General features: G+C 43.5%; 1 long non-coding RNA gene across 1 annotated transcript; it reads right to left on the bottom strand.

Annotated features, from left to right (window-relative positions):
• Window positions 1–519: 519 nt before the first annotated feature.
• LOC105108078 (uncharacterized) lies at window positions 520–2,880 on the bottom strand. Its single transcript, XR_838987.1, has 2 exons — window positions 1,374–2,880; window positions 520–609 (listed from the first exon to the last, which is right to left on the bottom strand). It is a non-coding gene; the product is annotated as an uncharacterized LOC105108078 (long non-coding RNA).
• Window positions 2,881–10,265: the final 7,385 nt, after the last annotated feature.

The following is a 10,265-nucleotide window of genomic DNA, read 5'->3' as shown; positions in this document are numbered from 1 at the left end:
GATCTCTCCGTTTGCTGTTCCTGCTGCCCCGGTGAAAGATCGAATAAATGGGCGATATCAGGCCGATGCCTCCCCTTCAATGTGCAAGATTGAAGTTCTGTATCAGCTTATTGATGTTGTTGAAGTAGCGGTTGAATTATCCATTTCCGTTTTTTCCATGGAAGTTGGGAGTTCAGGAAGCTCGCTCTCCCCTAATTGGGCCAAAGAGAGAAAGTTCTTTATTAGAGCAGTATCCCGGGCTACTCCCTAACAACTGGCTCAATGGCAATGCTTTGTGCACTTAGGCTTAGCATTGGCTCAAGCCGCCCAGGGATGAAGTCGCTGGTCCTTTACTTTAGGGCCAGGGATGAAAGTGTCTGGTTTGATAGAAGCAGGCTTCCCTTGTTTGTTTTCTTTTTTTTTTTTTATGTTATCGCAAAAAATAAAGAAAATAGAAAAAATAATAAAATAAAAGCAATATTATTAAGACAATAAATTCATTGTTACGCTTTCACATCAAAGTGAAATAGAGTACTTCATTTTTTTTTTATTTCATTTAATGCCTATTGGTGTTCCAAAAGTCCCTTTTCGAAATCCCGGGGAGGATAGTTCAAATTGGATTGACGTATAGTGCGACTTGTCAGAGACATTGGGTCATTATGGGATTTCCCCGTTCTCTACCCCGATCGAGATATCCTCTGTTTCACCAAAGAAGGATTGATTAAATCATCCAAAATTTAGAGCGTGAAGTGGCAATTAGATCTATGCTTTGGAGGTATTCAGATTAATATTATCAATTAGAATAATTTATGGTTAGCTTGTTTGGACCAATAAAATGAAGTATCCAGGCTCCGCTTAGAAAAACCCAATTAGTACTATATCCATGATTACTATTTGTATCATATTATATTTATAAATTAGAAATAGGAGTAATTTTTTTATGCTAATCATAATCAATCGAATAATTTGATAAATACGTCAAATATTTTGTGGAAGGCGTGAAATGAATTGAAAAAAAAAAAGGAAGTTGTAGCAAAAAGACGCGGTATTGGGGGCATTTGCCCTATATGTGCAAATCAAAATCGGGCAGATCTTTACTCGGATCGGAGTAGAGCACAAACCTAAAAGAATTAAAGAAGCCCACTCAGGAACAAGAGAATGTTATCGTGATTTGAATTGGATCCCGATGAAAGAATACATCAATGAGAAGTTAGTTTGATAAGTTTAATGATGGTAAAAAAACCATCTTTCTTGAAAAATGGAGGAAAAACCCCTTCGTTATTCGTTAAATGGGATCTACATATTGATTCTTTTTTTTTTTTCGCGATTTTTGATGAACCGTATGCATCAAAAGGTGCATGTACGGTTCCTAAGGGATAGAATTTGATCCTAATCAACCGACTTTATCGAGAAAGATTACTTTTTTTAGGTCAAGATATTGATAGTGAGATCTCGAATCAACTTATCGGTCTTATGGTATATCTCAGTACAGAAAGTGAGATCAAAGATTTTTATTTGTTTATCATGATCAAAAAGAAGGACAAAGACCAAAAGAGGGGAAGGTCGACCTTAAGCTCAAAACGAAAAGAACCGCGAGGGGCTAGAAAAGAGAGTACCACATGGCTATGTCTGTGGGACGACCTTCTATTTGGTCCCAGTAGAACAAGAAAGACGAAGATTGGAAAACATTAAGGAGTAGGTAGGCCTTAGCCTTCAAATCCACCTAGAAAGAAATACAAGAAGCTTCTATCATCGATTCCATTCCCATATGATTTTATGAAATTACATGCCTAAAACCATACTAAACTAAAAGGAAACTTTTCCCTCCATCCTTATATTTTTGTATGTAGTGAAAAGCCTTGCAATTGACATGAGAGAAAGAACGAACGGAAGGCAGTAATAGACCTATTGGAGAAGGAAAGGAAGAGAGGTGAAGCCCAGGCCCTCAATCACAAAGACGGGGCGAAGGGCCTACTATGGATGAATCTCAGTTCCTATCTTGGCCATCATCATTGACGAAATTGAGTGATTCGGTCGGTATCGGTCAAGCACTCTTCGCTCTACTCGGTCACTGAGCGATAGGCAACTCGATATGAGGGAAATTCTTCTTCCAGCCCTTTTTCCGTTGAGAGAAGAACCACACTCAAACTCAAAGCTTTCTTTTCTGCGCTTAGAAAGCTGTCCGTCAAAGCTGTTCTTGGACTTCGATCAAAAAGGAAGTCTGCTCTCTCCTCTTTCATGTCCGAAGAATTCACTACTTGACTGACTTTGGGTTACAAACCTGATTCCATTGCCCGGGCAGAACGACCTTCTTCAACCAATTGCAAAAAGACAATAAAAGGGCGCAGGAAAGACTAAACCGAGGCATCTTCATAGTCAGAAGAGGGTTCCCCGCAATTCAGAGGGCTCAGCTCAGATCGAAGAAAAGAGCAAAGGGAGGTCTCTGATATACGATACGATCTTCTTTGAAAGAGCGGGATTTGGTTTGGGATACCAGTAGCTTGATTTTTCGGAAGGAAAAAGGGAAGCGGCTTAGCCTAGTCATCAAAGTTCATCTTCCTAGAAGGCATGGGGGAATCTCTTTGAAAAAAGGTTAAAGCCGTTGATGATTTATCCCATTATATTTATCCAATTATTAAGAGAAGAGAAAAGCACTTTCTTTTGGGACAGGGCCGGGTCTCAGAGTCGATTTCTAGGCTGAGCGTCTTAGACTACGCTACGATATTGGACGAGATGGAATAGCCCCAAGAAAGGAAGAAAATCAGAGAACCAGCTCTGATAGACGCCATGTTCTTTTCAGATATGTCTGTTAAGGGGGCCGGCTTCGGGCCAGTCATGGTAGAAGGAGAACTGCCAGACAAAGCAACAGAAAAGAAAAAAGCAAAGAAGTCAGCCACCGAAAAGCTTTTTTTTTTGATTTGAGAGGGCAAAAAGGTTCGAAGGGCTTCGTTTCAAGACTATGCTATGGGAAGACTAGACTCTTCCTAAAAGAAAGGACTAGCCCGGCAACATAGCAGCTTTTAGAGAAGCAATAAAATCTTTCGACCTTCACGGGCTCTTAGATTTGAAGAGATGTTTTGTTAAAAGCTTTCCTTTCCAGCGGTGACTACTATCGAATCAAAGACTCCGAAAGAGGGCTATCAACATAGGTAGATTTCTTTTTCACTTATCACGCCATGCGGTTTGACCTGAAATTGAAACAAAGTATATTCTTTTTTACCTCGGAGAATGCGTTCACCCAATCGACCTGGGGGACGCCACACTATGTATGACTGAACAGAAGCTGATCGGGATGAGACAGTCCCGAGAAGGATCATCGGCAGAAGCAGAGGAGCCGAAGGAAGAACGAACTGTCCTTCCATACTGAAGTTCAGCTGGACTTTGGCAAAGAGGAGCGTCACAGGCAAATTCAAAGGCATTTGAGGGCACTAGTTTCAGGAAACATTCTATCGACCGTACTCTCATTCCAACTTCTCTTAGTCAGTCTTTCCAGATGGGAGAAGACCGATAGGAGGATGGGGACTAGCTTTCGACAAAGACTAAGACGGAGTTGGTGCTTGGCTAAGATAAGAAGAGTCTGAGACAAAGTTCGAAGATCGAAACTCAAACTGGGAAGGAACTGTTCTCGAATCGTCTTCTTGGTGCACAACCCCTTGGATTAAAACTATTCCGAATTCGAATTTAACGTCTATTGCGGATCTAAAGATTCTGGGCATCTGAGAACAAGCCCTTCTGAATCCATTTCGCACACCAAGACCTCTTTTTGAGGGCAAGGACATTCGATTTATATTGATTAACGAGACCGGTAATCCCGCATCTGAGACAAGAACGGCTATTCCCCTAAGAAAGGAAATGGGGCATTCTTCCTTTTCTGATTCTAGTGCAGAACGCATTATAATATAACCGCTCCTTCCTTGTCCTCCTCTGGGCATGATGAATATGAGTGCCTTATTACTTTTAAAGCTAAATGTGGACATGAAGATTTTCTTTATAAAGGAAGATTCTGTCACAGCTGATGATTCAATTCATCTACACCAAGATTCTAAACCTTGTCTTCCCCGCTTCTCTTCGCCTGGGTATGAATACCATCTCTCAATTGAGTTTTATTTCTTGTTTTTACTAGTCGTCTTATTTACCTCTTCTTCAATGCTTTCTTTCTAAATTCCCGATTCGGAAAGAAAAAGAAGTACTAAAAAGAACTTAGATAAAGAAAGCTTTGAACCAGCGATCCCTATTCTAAAGGTTAAGACCTCATCAATCTTCTGTTTCTGCCTTCTAAAACTAAAATAAAAGGGGTCTACGATCAAAACTTTTATCTTCTGGTCTGATTTTCATCAGCAGCGGCTTTGGCAGTCGTTCCTGAGTTGCCCATTGGTGTCTTTTCTGACTCCAGCCCGATTATCTTAAGGTAGTTAGTGACTTTCTTTTATTGTCTTGCTTAGGAGCTGGCCTTAAACTTTCCGTTTTTGAGCCCTTGTTTCCAATTATCAATCAGTCTAGACGCATAAAGAGAAAGGCATGATTAGTTAGTTATATTTATTATTTTAGTGAACTAATTCTTCTTCTTATCCCTTCTTAGCTCTATTCCTCTTATTCTTTATCTTTCTATTCTTCTTGGTCAGTGCTTTCCTAGCTCTACTCTTTCCGCTCCGGTTAGTGAATCCAGATCATTTAGTGAATCTAGAGTGGGATCCGTTAAACCTATGGCATGTTCGGAAAAAGAAGACTTTTTACTGATAGGCCTCCTCTTTAACTGGGGTCAATGCAATTGAGGTTTTTTATCTTGCGATAGATACCACTTCCGAATCACTTTCTTCCATAAGCAGCCCCTCTTCCTATTCAAAAGAAAGAGGAGGCGGGATATTTTCCCGAGAGTCAATTTTGCTCTTTCGAGAGCAAAGAGAAGCGCTTTTTTACCTACTTGACGAAAGGTTTTTCTACACGCCCACCGTTACCGCAGGACGTTCTTTACTCAGTTAGAGCAACATCAAGAGAAGTAAGAGGACTGCGTTACAGTAACTCTAACTGTCCTATCCTAACCTAAGGCTCAAATCAGTGACCGAATGCTTCCCGTTAGGAGAAGCACCGCTTTTGTCTGTCAACTCGCCTCTTACTCTGCTCTGAGCTTGGTCCCTTTCCACCCGGTTTTGACGAACCTATGATTTGCGTGGGAAGCTCGACTAGGAAGGTTTAGGCGGCTTTCCTTGCTTCAATTCAATCAAAAACAACGAAGCTAGCTTAGCTATCCTCTCCTACCGTGTGTATTGGACAAAGAAGAAAGAACCCTCTCTAATGAAGAGTAGGACCGCATGAGACTCGATGGTAGTACCGGTGAACCAGTTCTAGCCAAGGGTACTCGATCGACGAAGACCGAAGAGAGCTAAAAGCAGGGTTGGAGCCTGGCAATGCAGCTCAATCTGAGTCTGATTCTTCAGAGTGTGTGATAAGAGTAACCCGAACCTTATGAAAGCGATAAGGACGAATCTGAGAATATGGGTTTCGGAGGGCAAGACTGACCCAACCCATAGGGGGGGCGTATCATTCCTTTCTTTAATTTAAAACTTCTTTCTTTCACTAGATGCTGAGCTACCTTCTTTTAGGCACGGAAAGCCTAAAGCATCTCTTTCTTCTGTTCACCGGAAATGCGGGTACGGGAGTAATTGAATCAGAAGGCTGTGAGCATCCTTTTCTTGGGTTGGGGAAGGGAGTTCGCGTTAGCTTTACTAACCTAAGACAGAGGAGAGGGCAAGAACCCGATAGAATAAGGAGATGAAGCTCTCTCAACTACCAGTGCAGGGGCAGGAGTGGAAGCTTAAGACAGAGATCTGGGATTCCCACTCTCTAGAGGTTCTAGTTGGGTTGGAGCTTTCCTCAGTACGACTAAGAAAGGGGCTAACCAAGAGTGAAGAAGCTTGACTTGTCTGGCTTGCCTCTCGCTACCTTATACCTTCAATCGCTGGGGGCTTATCTTCTCAATGACGAAGCCTCGGAACAGAGGTTAGTAATAGGCTCGACCGAAGGGATCGGGTTACTCTTTCGCCCCGGGTTGAGTCAATGCTTTCTTCCTGGAGCATCGATGGAATGCAGCGCAGTCGTCGACCTTTTCGAAACGTAGCTATGAGAAGTCGAAACCACAGAAGAAGAACTACGCTATTCACTACGCGCTATTGAAAAGAAGGTAAGGAGACGAAAATCACCTATATTGATCCTTTACTGCTTAGTCGAAATGAAAAAAGAAGATGATGAATAAGTTAATATTCAAGCTCTTTGAAACGAGTGATGGGTAAATATTCTCTCTTTTATCCTTACCTAAGGCGTAGAGCTTTCCCCGGGAGTGAATAACGCAGTAAAGCCAGTTAGTTCTTCTCAATTCTCTTCCTTTATCTATCTTCACTTATTCTATTTCTAGTTAGAAAGCCAGATCGGATTCATCAATAGAATAGCTTGGGTGAGTCTTTCCAACTTCCATGACCCTTAGGGCTGGCTACACTCCCTACCGCCCAGTCAATTCTCTGACTATCAGATAAAATAAAGCAAAGAAAGCAACAAGAGTGGAGAGAACAAGCTCTTCAAGCTCAGCTTCGGCAACAGCAACTCGAGAAAGCAATTCATGAGGAACCGGCCACTTCTTTATATAATATACGTCACCATTTGACGATCTGTCTGTTCAGGCAGGTGCCACGGAATTGAGTACGGAATCAGAGATGGGGGACAGCAACGTCAAAGACTGAGGGAAATGAGTTCCGAGACTCATCTAAGTTCCCATCGGCCGTTTGCGGAATGGGGAAAATCAGAATAGAAGCTAAAAGCAACTGTCCCAATAGGCGCAAGGAGCGTTTACACTCGACAAGAGGTCTCAGAGCGACCCCTATGGTATGGCTAAGCTCCGTTCATAGCCGCACTGACGATCTGTCTTTAGTAGGTCGTCTATTCTTTCTTACCTCGGGATAGGAGTTCCTAGCCCCATTTAATTTAGTAGAGATCACCGGATCTTCTTTCTTCTAAAAGAAGTTCTGAATCTTCCTGTTCCGGCCGGGGTCAGTTGAAGGCAAGAAAGGGCGAAGGACCAGAGGGATTAGGCTTCGTTCCTGCGTATTCCTTCCTTGCTCTTGGGTTCCTCCCCGCTCCACTTTTCTCTCCCCGTGCCCAATCCTGCCCAGCTAACCAGCGCACCTTCACCAACCCATGTGTCCCGTTTCGGGGAGTCAGTCCTTCGATGAGCCGGATAGAGGGATAGAGATCACGCGCTCCATCTATCTCCTGCCGAACCACTTCGCTAGTCAAAATGGGTCGCATTCAGATATCTTTTGGCTACTCCCTCCACTTATGGCCCAGTTGTAACCTTTAACCCCCTCTCTCTTTTGACTTTCTAACAGAAAAAGCCTTTTTCCCAAACCCTTCCATCCACCACGCGCCTTGCCTTGTACGATGCGCTCTGGCATCCCCTTTGTCCAACAAGTAAGGTCCTCTTGGGACCCTTCTTGCAACGACCTCTGTGCCGCAAGGGGCCATAATAAGTCTTCTCTCAATCTTGAATATCAAGCAAAAAAAGAAATGCGAATTCTTAGCTGATCCTCGATTGACTGATCCAAGACGGAATGAAATCGATTGACTTGAAACAGTCTATCTACCGTCTATTGACTTCGTCCTGCGGGCATCTTCAAACGCGATCGATTCTTTCGGGCTTTTCTCACTCTTAATAGGTATTCTCGAGGCGAGGTCAATGAGATGCTCTAGTCAAGCTCCTCTGCTCACAGCACGACTCTTTGTTTCAATCCGTCTTGAATGGTCCTCTTTCCGCGGCATCATCCTAATATTATGCTTGGCACGGTCCTCTTGATTCAATCTCAAAGGTCTTCGCGCGGCCTCTCTTTTTGTGAGAACATCGAGACGTGAGGAGTGAATAAGCCAATGAGAAAGCTGAGAAGCCGAACCCGGGCAGGGTGTGAAAAGGATAGAATCCAGCCGGGGTCTGGAAGATTGCCCTCACCACTTCAGTTCTCATAGAAGGAGAAGCTGTGAGCTAATAAGAAGAAGGCTCGCAAATCTTTATCCCCTAGCCCTGCTCCCCCGATGCCTTCTCCCGAGAATGAGATTGGAGAGGGAAGGCCCCGCCTCGCTCCCCGAATAGACGGATCTAATGACGGAACTAAATGCCCTGTTGATAGATAACCCCTTGCGGCTACCTGTTGATTGAGATTTAAATATTTAAATAAAGGGATGGGAAATTTCCAATTAGATCGAGATTCTTCTTTCTTGTTATGGATAGAGGTTAGCTTTGCCAGCTGTAACCGATGCTACAAAGGTTGAAAACGGAGATTCCTTGATGCCGTTCGCTTGACGTGAGGTCATTCCTTTCAACTAGCCTATACCCATCATATGAGGAGCTTTGGATCAAATGGTGCCTAGCCTTTCGAAAGGAAGCCTGTCTGTCTGTACACACCTTATGACTCGAGTGTACCAAAAGAGATCGGATCCAGATTCAATACTTCCGGGATTTAGGGGTTGTTCTTCGCTGAGAGCTTCTTCACTCAATTACCAAGATTCAATCGACTTTCTTTTTCCGTTAATAAAAGAGAGGAGGTATAGCACCAGCCCTCAAGCACTACACCAATAATTGACAAGCCGGATAAGCCGGGTAAACTTCTCCCTCTGCTGCTACTGGATATCGACCTAAGAGATACTAGACCAGGTATGAAAGGAAGGGCTTAGTCTCCGTAGATGGAATGAGAATACACAGGAGGTTAACTCAGTCCTATTATTAAAAGAAGTAGCGCCTTCGCTTACTCATTCCTCCGTATGGCTTGGGGGTCGGCTTGCCGGACTGACCGACTAGTAGTTAGAATACCTCCCCTCCACATCCTCCGCCTGCTGCTTAGGGGTTGCTGGTGACGGTGCCATCCTCAGAATCCTTCCTATTCGGCTTCTGGCTTCAGCCTCAGATTTGTGCTGCCTTTCGGCCTTCGCTTGCTTCAATGTTGCCATGAATACGCTTGTTGGTTGACTGATCCTTTGTTTGATATGATCCTACTATTGAAGACCCTTACTTTTGACCTTCCTGCATCCTTTCCTTCTCCCTTTGGAGATGTTTAAACTATTGATTGCCGTGTTCTACTTGGCTTACAGAGATGTTTTAAAGTGTTTTCTTCTTATAAGCAAATAACGGCTCACGCTTTTTCACTGGATGTGCTTTTGAACGGGTCAAAGAACTATGAAATTGTTTTCTTCTTTCTTCAATTCAAACTTCAAACCTCGTAAGCCTTTATTTACTATTCCACCCGGTAAAAGCCAACTTTACGATTTACTGCTTCCAGTCTTTGCTGTCCAATCCGTAAGTCCTTACTTGAAGCCCTAGGTAAGGTTTAGTCTTCCAAGTAAAGTAATGCAGAATGGAATGGTTGATGGACTTGCTTTCTCGCCTTTCCGCAGGAACCTCTGTCTCACTTATTGACCTCTAATATAATCTGAGGGTAGCCCAGTCAGCTTACTCGCACCTATAGTGGCAGCGCCTTATTCCACTACGTATCTGTCTGTTTAAAGAAAGAAATTGGTTAGTTAGATCACGCAAGAACTGGCGTACCAAGGGAGATCTTTCGATCACTCTGTTAGACCCAAGGCACGTCTTCATCAAGCTCTCGAACAAAGAAAATATGCACCAAAAGAGAAGTTTTTTATTGAGGGAGTTTAGGGTTTTCTGCTGGAGCCATGATTTCCGTCTCTGCAATGGTGATCCAATGCATGCGCGGGTATCGCGACCCCATCTGCCTATTGTCTTCTTTTTTGAGTTTCGCCTGACGTCTCGACTTTCGGAATTGGCCTGACTGGTCCTACGAAGCTTGTCTCACGCCCCAACGTAGCTAGGGTTTGTGTAGAAGTCGGTCTTCTCAAGGAAAACCTCCAAAATCGTGTTTGGATTGGATCTACTGTGTATGGATCACCAGCAAGAAATCGTTTCTTTTTGAATACCTAAGTTCTGCACGCATTGCAGACGACAAGGTCATGCCCGTTACGAATGCAAAGTGGCAAATAAGGAACCTGGTGTCAACCCGTCACCGAGAATGGCCTATGTTCCAAGAACCAATGCTACCATCAGAACCTACCACTGAAACGATGCCTGCTGCTGATAATGCGGCTCTTGTTCAAAATGCACCTGCTGGTGTGGCTGAAGCTGCAAATAATGCTCCGGTTTTTTCTTTTTATTTTCATGCTAATAACCAAAGCTTTTAAGTAAGTGAGGGCTGCTATCATACTAGCGAGGAGGACACGGGCTCACTCTCTGTTCAACA

This window comes from Populus euphratica, unplaced genomic scaffold (assembly GCF_000495115.2).
Source record: "Populus euphratica unplaced genomic scaffold, PopEup_1.0 scaffold178.1, whole genome shotgun sequence".
Taxonomy (NCBI): Eukaryota; Viridiplantae; Streptophyta; class Magnoliopsida; order Malpighiales; family Salicaceae; genus Populus; species Populus euphratica.
Note: the sequence above shows the minus strand (reverse complement) of the source record. Positions and strands in the feature narration are given on the sequence as shown.